The sequence below is a fragment of the Lepidochelys olivacea genome (genome assembly GCF_965140295.1).
Source record: "Lepidochelys olivacea isolate rLepOli2 genome assembly, chromosome: 26".
Lineage (NCBI taxonomy): Eukaryota > Metazoa > Chordata > Testudines > Cheloniidae > Lepidochelys > Lepidochelys olivacea.
The window spans coordinates 5171387-5185173 of record NC_140436.1 but is presented as its reverse complement, the minus strand read 5'-3'; positions in this window follow the sequence as shown (position 1 = coordinate 5185173).

Genomic DNA, 13787 nt, shown 5'->3' with positions numbered 1-13787 from the left:
TAGGAATCTCCTCCTTTACAGCGTGCGCCCCGCCTGGCGGCCGAATCCTAGGCGCCATGGTGCAGCTGCAAACTGCCTTAGCGGCCTGCCACGGAGGCCGTAATGCTGTTACCCAGGAAGCGTTATAGGTGCTAAATGACAAGCCCCTAAAATACCACACGATTTATGTCGGCGGGGGAAGAGGAGCACACCATTCAGAAATGTGACCTAAGTGGAAGGGCCTGGATTCTCTCTTCGGGTCCCATTGCAGGCTGCCCCTGAAGCCCCCTCCCTTTCCAGGTGGAAGGGACAGAGGGCAAGACATGCACCAGACTGAGAGTGGGTGTGAAGGGGTCCACCCACCGCAGGTTGCCTCCTTGGGGCTAAGCTCTCACCCCACCAGCGCTCCTCTCCGGCGGTGGCTCATGCTGTAGGTCCCCCTCCTCCTCTCTCTGGAGCTCAGGGTACTCCCTCTTCATGACCCAGCCCTCTGCCCAGGTCACTAGATAGCAATCCCCACCTTCCAGGGTGACAAAGCCACACCAGACAAGCTGTCCAGTGCTGTCTCAGGCAGCCTTCCACTCCGTATCTCTAGGCGTACTTTCCCAGGAGTTGCTCTGGGTTCCAGCCCCGGGACCCTTGGACTAGCAACCTAGGTGTGCTCGTTCCCAGTCCCTGTTGCTATTTCCCTGGGCTCCCCCCATCCCACCTCTCTGTCCCCTGGCCTGTCTCTGGTTTACTGCTGGAAGTTCCTCTGTTCCCCATGGCTACTTCACCCTTCTTAGTCTCTTGCCCACTCCACAGGGCTTACTGTCCCCCTGGATATCCTCCTTGTCCCTAGCCAACACCCTTTGCAGCTACAGAATCATTACAGAGCTCTCCCTGCATTTGCTTTCTCATGAGAGCCCAGTTCTATCCCACAGCTGGGCTTTATTGGCTATTAGGCCCTCTCTAGCCCTGGCTCCCCTCCAGGTGCAGCATCTGAGGTTAATTGTTCTCTTCTGGTGCACGTTAACCCACTGGGAGGGGAGAACTGGTTGGTGGATCTGCTGATCAGTAGCTTCCTTCCAGATATCGTGCTTCCCCTACACCCATCCAGTCCAGGTTCTCCTCTGGCAACCTAAGCCCATTTCAGGTGGGCACAGAAATCCAGCCCAGGTTATCTGGATAGCCCTGGGCTGCCTCAGGGATTGATACCAGACCAGAGGTCATGCAACATTTTCTTCAATGATCTGGAAGTAAACATAAAATCGCTGCTGATAAGATGTGCAGACCGTGTGAAGCGGTAAGTAATGATGAGGACAGGGCTGTCACACAAACTGTGTTTTAATAGCAACATATGCAAAGCAGAACAGCACATCTAGGAACAAGAAACACAGGCCATACCTACAGCTCTGGGGACTTTATACTGGGAAGCAGTGAGTCTGGAAAGGATCCAGGGGTCATAGTGGACTAGCAACTAAATGAGCATCCAGTGCGATGCTACAGCAAAAAGGGCTGATGCAGGTCTTGGATGTATAAAGAGAGGAGGAGTGGATAGCAGGAGAGAGGTCATTTTGCATCCATATACAGCACTGGTGAGACCGAGACTGGAATTGTGGTGTCCACGTTTTTAAAGGGATGTTGAAAAATTGGAGAGGGTGCAGAAAAGAGCCATGGAATGGAAAAATTCACTGTATGGCATTTTCTCCAGCCCTCGAGAGACTCAAAGAGCTTGATCTGTATAGCCTATCCAAAGGAAGATTGACTGGTGACTTGATTACAGTGCGCAAGTACCTTCCTGGGAAGAAAATAGCAGCTATCGTAGGGCTCTTTAATGGAGCAGAGTAAGGCAGAATAGAAATCAATGGCTGGAGGCTAAAGCTAGCCACATTCCAACTGGAAGCAAGGCACACATTTTTAACAGTGAGGATGATGAGCCATTGGGACAAGCTAACGAGGGAGCTGGTGGATTATCCAGATCTTGTCTTCATATCAAGACTCGGTGCTTTTGTGGAGAGCTGCTGTAACCAAACACACGTTATTGGTCTCGGTACAGGGGTAAATGCATGAAATTGAATGGTCTGTGATCTACAGGAGATCAGACAAGCTCGTCCCTTCTGGCCTTAAACTGTGTCTATGATACCTCCTCCTAGAGATGCACTCTGAGCCCATTGCAGGTCAGCACCAGAGAGAAGGGGCTTCTCCAGAGAGAAGGGGCTTCTCTGTGCTGACCTGCAATGGCTGACCTGCAAAGGGCACAGAGAAGGGGCTCTCCACTGGGGCTGGAAGTGACAAATGCCAATGCCGCCCCTTTTCTGTGCCCTTCCCTCAATGGATCGTCAAGTGCTTCACATGCGAGTCAAGTTTCACACCATCCCCAGGGGCTGCGCAAGTGTCATGATCCTTTCCTTTTAAAGATGGGGAAACCGAGGCATAGAGCAGCAGTGTGCCTGCTCGACGTTAGAAGCACAGTCTGGAGTAGAACCCAGGAGGCCTGTACTTCGAGTGGTGTCCGCAGCTTTTGGGACCTGCCCTCATCTCCCTTCACCCCGGGGACTCCAGTGAGAGCAAAGCTAGTTCTGTGGAACAAGGCTTGCTCCTGGGAAGCTTATCCAAGTATAACTGAGGGATCTCGAGGGGAAGTCTCTGCAGGTAGGCTCTTTGCATTCTGCCCCATGATCGTGTCCTTTCCACCAGTTTGGCGTGGGGGTGGGGGTGGGGTTGAACAGGAGAAACTGACAACAAAAATGTATGCCACCTGTGCACTTCCCTGCTAAACCCCGGGGCTCTGCAGCTTGGCTTCCTCCTCTCTGCCCTCTGTAAGGTCTGCATGGGGCAAGCCCAGCTCCTAGCACCAGCCCAGCCCAGACTTTGCTAATTGGGGAAGTGCTGGGAATCTTGCAAGAGGGCTCTGGCCTGGAAAGAATCCCTCCTGCTCTCCTGGGGGAAGGGAAGGATGGAAAAGCTCCAAAGCATTGGTGGTTCTAATGGCAATCATTTGCGTATCTCTACCATTGTCCATCGAAGGACATGGACGGGAAATGCCTTGTGCAGGGTCACACAGAACAAGAACAGATCCACCAATAGAACCCAGGTCTTTTGACTCTCAGGCTGGTACCCCATCTGCTCAACCCCACGGCCACCTTCAGAGGGGAGGTAGCTTTGCTTCCCCTACTCAAGGTCTGTGGTGGTGAGGACAGCGCTGAGCCCACCCGGGAATGTCCTGGACCTGGGGGTGCTGCAGAGCCAGCTGTGGACCTGAGCATAGCCGCCCTGCTGCAGAAGGGGTATCCCTGGGGGTGGGGTGGGGCAATGCCTGCCCCCTGGTCCCTTTGCACGAGGTCAGCTAGTGTGAAGGGAAATCAGGGCAATGTTGAAGAGGGCCTGTGTTTTGTAAGTGAAAGGGCCTTTTAATAGCACTTGCTCAGAAAGTATCTGGATAGAAGTTATGGTGGCACAAGCATTTCTTATGACAGGTTTCAGAGTAGCAGCCGTGTTAGTCTGTATTCGCAAAAAGAAAAGGAGGACTTGTGGCACCTTAGAGACTAACCAATTTATTAGAGCAAAGCTTATGCTCTAATAAATTGGTTAGTCTCTAAGGTGCCACAAGCATTTCTTAGACTCCCTTAAGCACCAAATTCACCCCAGTGCAACCCCACCGAAGAAAGAAGAGAGAGAGCCCCTCTCAGATATTACTCCCTATAAGCTATCTACCTACGTCACTCATCTGGCACCCCTCAGGATAGTCACATAGGATGTTTGCAGTAGAACAGGGACTTTATCCCAGAGCTCCTACAGCCCAGACTAGCACCCAAACCGCCAGAGCAGCCCTATGTTAAACTTACCCCTTAGCAAGTTTCTGTAGCCCCATTCATCTCAGTGTAGGGCCTTCTCCCTGACTTCTAACATGCATCCCATATAAGAGGGAAGTAGACAGCTTCCCTGTTCCTAAGGACCCAGTCCTAGATGCCGATCAGAAGACGCAGCACTCTAGGGAAGCTCCTATATTTGTATCCAAGTGACTTGGTATTGAATTCTCCTGAAGGATTCCTAGCCATGATGAAATCCAGGGTCTGGGCTCTTCTGCTGCAGAAAACCAGTCATTGGCTTCATCCTGCAGTGGGAACAGGCCCCGAGGAACACGCATGTGTGCGCTTCCATCTTGCCGGCCCCTTCCCTCTCCCAGGGGACCATGCTGTCAGCTTGAGCAGGGGAACAGGCAACCAAGGGTGGCAGATGGAAGAAGAGAGATCTGGGGGGGAGAAGGAATGAATGAGAGACGAGAGAAGAGAGACAGAAGGCAGGAGGAAGGGGAGTGGCAGAGACAGTGAACGAGTGGGAGTAGAGCAGGGATGGACCAAAGAGCTCATGAGGCTACCCTGCAGTAGCTCTTGTGATATACAGCAACTCCCGCCCCCCCCCCCCCAGCAGCCTGTGAAGCCCAAGCAAACTCATCTGTGCTCTGACAAACTGTCTGAAAGCAACACACAAACCTATTAGAGGCGGCTCTTTGGGGCCGGGAAACCTGGGGGAGGCATTTTCTGCTTGCTGCGCCCTTTAATAGATACGTCTTAATGAGTTCCTGTTGGGATTCAGGGCTGATGATGGCGCTCGGGAAGGCGAGGGCAGCAGCTCAATCACAGCCTTGTTCGGGAAGGCACAGCAGCTCCCGGTGCTCCGGGGGGGCCTGCATGGGAGTTCTGCCATTCAGCAAATGCCCAGGCTCGGTGCCCAAGCCGTGGCCTGCCATAGGGCTTGGAGCGTGGCTCACCTTCTGGATTTGTGGCACTTCCGGCCAATCTGGCCGAGTGCCTCCCATGTGTAGCTGCTGATCAACCTCAATCCTGCAGCTACTTTAATTCTGGGTGTTAGGATATAGATATTCAGGCCTGTCTGTAAAGGCCTAGACTCTAAGAATGTAGGTATATGTTTATCATTTAGCTAGTAATAGAGGTATACGAGAGAGAATCTGTGGATGGGCCTTCTCTCTCTGTGACAGTCTGAGGCCCTGTTCTTAGGCTAAGGCCTCTGGCTAAGCAGCAGAGGCAGCCATAAGCTGGGAAGTGACATTCCAAACTAGTCAATCTGGGGCTGTTAGGAAGGTGATCCCATCTATTGCCTCCAGAGAAAGGGAAGAGCCTAGAAGATGTAAAGGAAAATTAGGTTGATAGTTTTCTGTCGGGTAAGAGGTTTCAGAGTAACAGCCGTGTTGGTCTGTATTCGCAAAAAGAAAAGGAGTACTTGTGGCACCTTAGAGACTAACCAATGTATTTGAGCATAAGCTTTCGTGAGCTACAGCAGACCTCACTTATCAATAGACACAGCTGGGAAACCCTTATGTCTTGCATCTGAGGAAGTGAGCTGTAGCTCACGAAAGCTTATGCTCTAATAATTGGTTAGTCTCTAAGGTGCCACAAGTACTCCTTTTCTTTTTGCGAATACAGACTAACACGGCTGTTACTCTGAATCCTTTCCTTATGTCTTTATAGATGTAGTTGTGAAATCCTCACTTCTGTATTGTTTTGTCATGATAGTTCCCACTTTGCTATTGTTTATTGGCATGGTCTCTGTCTGGTTCTGTGATTGTTTCTGTCTGCTGTATAATTAATTTTGCTGGGTGTAAACTAATTAAGGTGGTGGGATATAATTGGTTAGCTAATCAGGTTACACTATGTTAGGATTGGTTAGTTAAATTTCAGTAGAATGATTGGTTAAGGTATAGCTAAGACTATTACTATATAAATTAGGGGCAAACAGGAAGTAAGTTGGGATTCGAAAATAAGGAAAAAGGAACTTGGATTTAAGCTTGCTGGAAGTTCACCCCAATAAACATTGAATTGTTTGCACCTTTGGACTTCGGGTATTGCTGCTCTCTGTTCATGCGAGAAGGACCAGGGAAGTGGGAGAGTGAAGGAATAAATTCTCTAACACTGGGCTCCTCCCAGACAGCTCCTTTGGTGCATGCAAATCCTGGGCAATCGGTCCTCACCTTTCCCGCTCTGCTGAGGCCCCTCTGTCCCAGCCTGCAGTCCCCCTCACCCAGCTCCTCTTTCTATCCAGTCTGTTTTTCTTGTGTATTTCTATACCACCCATCACCAGGATGTCGGGGTGCTACTGGAGCGTCACCCAGGAACTGCTCATTGTGGCACATTGGGTCCAGGCTTTGTGAAGTGGGCCTCCCCTGATGTGGAGAGATTCATGAAGCTGATCATGTTTGTCACTGGGCCTCTCTGAAGCGAAAAGCTGGCGCCTTGACCTCCCTGTATCTCCCTGGGCCACCAAGTGCTGTTTGCTAGAGGACTGCCTCCTGAGGGAGGCCACTTCTGAGCCCAGTAAAATATGGAGAAGTGACAGGATGGATGGGAGAGGATGGGAAGACAGGAAAAGGACGGCGTGGAGATGGACTGATGTGGTGGTCTGAGGGGTGATGGAATGGAAGGAGGAGGTGTGATGGGATGGAGGAAGATGTGCTGGGATGAGGCAGACTGGAGTCTGTCTAAATAACAGTATACCTGACGTCTTTGTGTAGCCTACGACTCTTTCTCTGAGGGGTTTCCCTCTCCCACTGGAGTGGGAGCGAGGTGCTGCTTGGGGTGAGAGTTAATGATGGCACCAGTTCTGAGACTAACCACAAAAGCAAAACTTTGGACGTGCCCACCAGGCATTTCCCCACGTTCCAGGGGGCTGCAGAGCTCTCTCCTGGCGAGATGCTCCTCGCACCAGGCCCATGCACCTTGTATGTCCCTCTGAAGCTCTTGGGGGTAGGATATGGAGCACGGTCCTCATGCTGTCCCTCTGTATGGGGTGAATTCTCCTTCCCGGGCAGAGCCAGTCTTCCGCCAACCAGACTGGCAGTGCCCAGTCTAAGCTTCCACAACATGCTAATCCAGGGCTCAGCCTCCTGCGCAGGTGCTTCCTGATTTCCTGTCCCTGCTTTACAGCAGCTTCGGTTAAATTAATTGGCAATTACCAAAGGTCCATAAAAAAACCGGACAAGTGTTTCCTTGGAAAGGAGGCTGCGTCCTCAGCCATATTTCCTTCATCCCTCATTGATCCCTCAGCCTCCTCCGGTCACTTAGCAGCCTCTGGGAGGTGTGATTATTCCGTCCCTGACAAACACCTATTGATCTGGGGGCAGCTGCTGTAAAGACTCGGGGACGTAGGGTAATGTAGGCACCTTCCCCAGTATCCGCTATTCAGCCTGCGGATGGAGAGTTCTTCACTCTCTCTCATCTGCTGCCATAGCTCATTAGGGGTCTTTGCTCGCTCTTTAGATGGGGGCCTGAGGTGAGGAGCTGGCTGGGCTTGGAAATTCACCTGCATTGTTTCTCCAAGGAGTAGCATAGTTTGCATTACAGACATTCCTAGAGGGTAAAACTGAGTGGATAAGACACGGGGGAAGGACTTAGCAGACCTGAATGCTATTCCCTGTTTGACCTTAAGCAAGACTCTTCTCATCTCTGTTCCTCAGTTTCCCATCTGTAGAGTGGGGCTAATAATCCTTTGTCTTGTCTAGTTACACTGTGAGCTCTTTGGGGCAGGACCATCTCTTGCTATGTATCACAGCAGGATCCTGACCTTGGTTGGGGTAGCTAGATGTTACTGTACAAGAAATGAGGTGGAAGACTCATCCTTTAGATCATTTGAAACTGGTCTGAGCTAACAATCCTGCGCTGGCCCTCCAGGAGATGGGGCCTGGGCTAGATTAGATGGGAGCTAACAGCTCTCTTTCCACCTGTAATTTAAAAGGAATGGTCCTGGTCACTCTGGAGTTATCCCCAGCCCTGCTGCAGCTCAGATAGGGATGGTGGGCCCTGCCTCTGGGTCACTGTATTTTCACAGCAGGAGACAAGGGAAGGTCCCAGCTTGGGCTGGCTGTATCCCTTTAAGAAGCATGTGGGCTCCTGAGAATCCCATCCTCTTCCCAGCAACTTGCCAGCAGGATGACTTGCGATGGCTTCCTGAGACAGGTGGCCTTGGCAGACTCTGCTAGATGGCCAGATTGATTCTTCCTGGTGTCGCTTTCCCTCCCGTCTTTCTTCCCTTCCACCAGGTGTTTCTGAGCCATGTAGGCAGACTGTACCGTAGTGATTGGCAAGGGTAAAGGAAGCTTTACAGCACCCCTTAGAATGCTCTCCCCAATTCATAAGCTCCTGCTCTCCCCTGGAAAGGGAGACAGACATTCCTCTGACAATGTGAAAGGAGCTCTCCTTTCCTGAAGATCTATACCTCCTGATTGCCGGAGCCCCACGGTTACCAATCAGTGGAGCTGAAGTCGGATAAGATCGGGACCCAGGACTGATGAGAGAACATTAAGTAGTGCTCTGATTGATATGTGGATAGCTGGTAATCCATGCAATCAGCTCTTTGGGAATCAATTAAGGGGAGTGAGGTCAGCACTGGAAATAGAACGGTTGTTAATCAGCGAGGCTGCAGCAGGGCGGGGGATAACCAGAGGATCCGGTGCCACATTCCTCTGTATGAAGGGCACAAGCAAAGGGAATTAGTGGTGTGAGACATCCAGTGGTATTGGGGTTAAAGAAACAAGTCTGGTTGCTGTTACTAAGATGCCTTTTGCCATATGCATTTATTCTGGAAGAAGTTAGGAAATCCCTCCACGCTTGCTACAAGCAGGTCAGCTAAAGCAAGGAGTTGCACCCAAATGCAGGAATGAGCTCCTCTCCCAAGCCCTGGTTAGAGGTACACAAGCACCCAGACATAGGAGCTACCAGACTGGATCAGAGCAGGACTCCATCTAATCCAGAATCCTGTCTCTGAGAGTGGCCAGCCCCAGCTGCTTCAGACGAATCGTGAAGAAACCTCACCTAATAGACAGTTCTGGAATAACCTGGCCAGAGGGGCAATTTCTTTCTGACCTCTGCCAGTCAGTGGCTGCCTCTTGCCCTGAAGCAGGAAGGTTTATGTCCTTTATAAATGTGTATCACCAATGATGTAGTTGCAGGTGATCTTATTATCCTTACAAGCATTTAATCCTTTCTTCAGTCCTACCAAGCTCTTAGCCTCAATGATATCTTGTGGTTAGCAAGTCCCACAGGCCAATCACGCTGTGTGAAGACTACAGTCCCTCCCCCACCCCCCATGCTTTGATGTATAAGTCGAAAAATGTGCAGGGAAGTTTTGTTTTTCATTTGTAGCTTACTTGTCGGGTGCTGGGCTGGGTGCAAAGGATGATACTGCTCAGCCCTTACAATCTAGTTCAGATGTGTCTGATCCCTGAAGATGTGCTGTGAGTCCTAGCAGCTCCTATTAGCTAAGCAGGGTTAGGACTTAACAAGGATGTGACTAGGAACCTATTTAAGATCTGTTCTCTGGGCCAGTATCGAATTAGTTTCCCCAGCATGGTGTTCTGGGGGGGTGGAATTGTTCCCGTTTCATGAGAGACATAAACCAGAGGTGGCATTAGTGCTCTTGCCCTGGCCAGGTTCCACTGAGGAGGGTTATACTGCGACTCAAATTTTCCCCCTGCAGTTTTAATGGGATATGGGATTCTTCTTTGCTTCTTCCCCTGCAGTGTTGCTGTGCTCTGTTAAACAGCTGCTGTGCTCCACCTCAGCAGTGGGCGATGTGGTCCCTTCCCATCCTCCCAGGGAATGTGTGAAATGTAATTAGTTAAAGCCTGCAAATTGCTCTGAGATCCTTGGAGGGCGCTCAAGAAGTGTAAAGTATTCATTGCGGTCGATGGGGAAATTACCTTCCTGATGACTCTGTGGCCTAATCTTCAGCTCCCAAAAACCTGCAAGGACTGAATGACTAGCTGCATCCTGAACCCCCAAGTTATCAGAGCTAAGGCCAAGATTTTCAAGAAGGACTCATGATTTTGGGTGTCTTGGGGCATTTGCTCCAATGGTGACGCCGTAAAGGGGTTTGATATTCAGTAAGTGCTGAGCACCTGCCCTCTGAAAACCAGGCCCCAGAATGTGGCTCAGATTGGGCAGGCAAAATCACTAGTCATCCTTGAAAATCTCAGTCTGCATATGCATCTTGTGTGACAACTGTGCCTAGAAAGGAAGTCAGTGTCTCTAGGGCTCTGGGTATAAAGTAGGTCTCTGTCACCAGGGTCTGGGTGGGGTAGGGGGGAAACACAAACTATAGGAGTTCTTTGCCTTGTTTGGCCTAACCCTGTAACCTACTGGCCTTTTCCTCCCTTCACCTATGAGAACTATCCCTTCGCATCTACTTCTGCTGTGCCCACTGCTACAGTATCCCTGGCAGATCATCCCCCTAGGAACCAAGCCTTCTCCTGCTGCAAAATAACCTGCTCAGCTGGAATTAAGCAGGGTGGGGGTGGGAGGCATGGAGATCCCAGCACAGATTCAGAATCCTCTCTCTCTTCCCCAGGGCAAGGAAGACTGCATGTGTTTCAGCCAGGCAGCCAGTAGCAGCGCCAACCTCGGGTGTTCAAAATGGATGCGTTAAAAATAATAAACATCTGTGAGGGCTTCTGGGTTTTAGTGACAGACATGTGCTGGTAAGGCTTGCGCTAGCTTGCTAAAAATAGCTGTGTTGAAGGTAAAAAGAACAGGAGGACTTAGAGACTAACCCATTTATTTGAGCATAAGCTTTTGTGAGCTACAGCTCACTTCATCACGAAAGCTTATGCTCAAATAAATGGGTTAGTCTCTAAGGTGCCCCAAGTCCTCCTGTTCTTTTTGCGGATACAGACTAACACGGCTGCTACTCTGAAACCTGTGTAGAAGGTGCGGCTCTGGATGGAGCTGCGCGCTCCAGCGTATGCCCCGTCTCGGCTTGAGCCCCTGAGCTCCAGCCTGAGCCACCGTGTCTCCATAGCTATTTTTCGCAGGCCGGCTAGCACGAGTCTGTGGACCTGGGGTGGGAGGCTCGCTCCCTGATGCCATGGAGACATATTGCTCCCATGATCGTAAAGGGCTATAAACCTCCTTTTGGGGGTGGATAGTCTCATGCAATCACGTGACTTTAAGAAAAGTACCAAGTATGGTGAGATAAAATTGCAAGAATTGGCAACCCTGCCTGATGCAGGCCTCTGCTTCCCTGGCTGCTGGTGTGCTCGTGAATATCCCTGAGTGATTTCATACTCTTCCATTTTCAAACCATCCTCTGATGTCCTACCGGCAGCTGCTGCTTTACGCCTGTCCTTTTGCTCCTCTTCCTGAGGTTTGTTTCAAGGAAAAGACCCTCCAGCCCTGTGGGCAGAGACTGTTGTCCATTTGGACTCTGACCCTGTCTACTGCAAGTTTCCCCCCATGCTTTCTCTATTGGCTTGGAGTGGCAGAGCAGCTCAAGCTGAAAAAACACATTTGTATTTTTCAACAAGACGAGAAAGGAAGGAAAAATATTAGGAATCAGCTATTCTTTTTTCCCAGGGAATCTGCTAAATGTTCCCAGTGTGACCCAGTGGGGGAACCCGTCATTTGTTATCGTATGTTTCTAGTGGAGTCGCTCCAGGCTGGCGCCAGTGTAAAAGCAGAATCTGAGCTTGTGTCTTCAGCGCCTCTTCTTCAGAAGCCTGAAATGGGGATAATGAAAAGCAATAGCATACCTGAACAGACCGAAACTCTTCAAGGCTTACAGTCTGCAATAGATAAAGGGATTGCTTTACTCACTGCTGAATTGCAGCCACCTTGGAGGGTGGAACACACTGTGAGCTTGCTTCTGCCTTCACGCACACCCTGTCTTACACTGCTGTGGCTCCCCGGGCTTTGCCAAAGCTATTCCTGACTTGCAGCCATGTAAGAGATCAGAACCCCAGCTCCCTGACAGTGCACAGCATCACTGCAAGGCAGGGGCCAGATTCTGATCTCTGTTGCACTATTGTAGATCTGAGATAGCTCTACTGACTTCAGTGGGGTTCCTCCAGGCATAACCGAGAGCGCAGTCTGCCCTAGGAATGCAAGAATCTGTAGGGGGACCTCAACGAAATGCTCAGAATGAGAGGCGCATCTTGCTTGCCTTACTCTCACTGCAGTCAGTGGGAATACATGCCCGAGGAAGGAAAGCAGAATTTTGGTCTGCAGTATGTTACACCCGTTCCAAGAAACCACGTTCTTCCCGGTTCTGGTCCAGTACATCTTAAGCATAAGATGGCGCAGGAATGGCTATTGACTGCAGTGTCGGTGGTCTTGCCCTGATTTAACATCATTTGGGGATAATGGGAGTTCTCAGCTAATTGTTTCCATATTTCACTGCTCTGTTAGTCTGGAATTTCTTTTGAGTTGTTGTTCTCGGGCTGAATATTTGACGAAGGATCAAATAACAATAAGCTGTATTAAAGCAGCACTGGAGGAGCCCGGGAGAGTATTTCAGCTCTCTGGATATTGCACAAACCTCCTACACTTTCATTATGGAAATACCATTAAAGGTATAAGCCTGACCCTAATGATGACAAAGGGGGGAAATACAATAACTGCCTACAAGCATTTAGAGTGGTGTATACACCAACAAGGAGGGGATTGTACAGGGTTGGCCTCCTGGGTATAACCCACCATAATGGGATGGAATTAAGTGGAGGAAAATGTAGGCTTGAATAACAGGAAAGATTTGCTGTGAGGTCTGTTCAACTCTGGACTGGACGAACCCGTAGGGAACACACTGTGAAGACCAATCCTGCATTGGTTAGATCCCTCCAAGATCTTCTCCATTCTCTTGATTTCTGTGATTCTCTTACTTTGCAGAAGATCCCAGTTTTGGCCAAGATATTTTTATACCATCTGAAGCTGTCCTGCCTCCCGCCCAACCCTGTTCATGCTGTTGGCTTGGGAGACACGGAAAAGTCCAGGCATTGCTTGTGGCTTCACCCATGTCTTTGCAAACTAGCGATGCCAAAGGCAATGTCATGCTTCTCCTGGAGCAAGCGACAAAGAAACACTAGGCCCAGTCCTGAAATCCTTATCCAGGACATTAGCCCCCTTGTCTCCCATGGACGTCACTGATTCCCATTGGCTTCGTGGCCTCTGTGGGTAAGACGCTGGGGTCCCAGAGCCCCCTACTCCTGGGCTGTCTCTGAAGGTCACTGTCCTCCCAGATGGGGTTTTGCTTCCTGTTCCGCTCCCAGGATGAAACGCTATCAAGTTTTCACCCAGTGTGCGTGAGTGTTGGCGGCTGAGTGACAAACTCAGAGTGCAATGCTAAAGGAAGAGCCAGCACAAGCCGCTGACGTTGACTTATCCCCGGGAGCGTGAACTGCAGCAAAACTCTCTCAGCTGGTGCTGGTGCCACCAAAGATACCCTTCGCCGGAGGCTCCTTTGACGGAACGGTTCTTCAGTAAGCTCAGCACCCCAGCCTAGCACAGATGGCTCTAGACACACACAAGTCAGAGAGGGAAGAGGCCCACTAGCCCACCACCCCTGCCAGTGCAGGATGGATCCTTGTGGTACAACTTTAAAAGAGGCTGCCCTCAGAGCTATCTTGCTTGCATGGCATGGGAGGCTTATTCTGTAATCTCTGCTAAGCAGGCTCGGGGAAACAGTGTCATATCTGTTAGAGATGAAGTTCAGGAGTCAGGGTCCCTGGGTTCTGTTCATGATCCTTGGTCAAGTCAGCTCCTCTGTGTCTCAGTTTCTCCATCTGTGAAATGGGAGCGTAAGGGGTTCCGTAGGGTGCTGTGAAAATTTTGTACACTAGAGTGTCGTGGAAGCAAGGAGCTAAACGAGTGCGATTATTGTGCAAAATCCCAGTGTCCTGAAGAGGTAATCCCCAACCTTCTAAATGTAGGCATCTCTCCGTGCCACTCAGAAACATCTGGCCAGCTTTTCAAAAGGCTTCTGCGCATAGTTAAGAATTGAGGTAAAGAGCCTCCAGAGAGAGCCATTTACAACCTGCTTTTGGT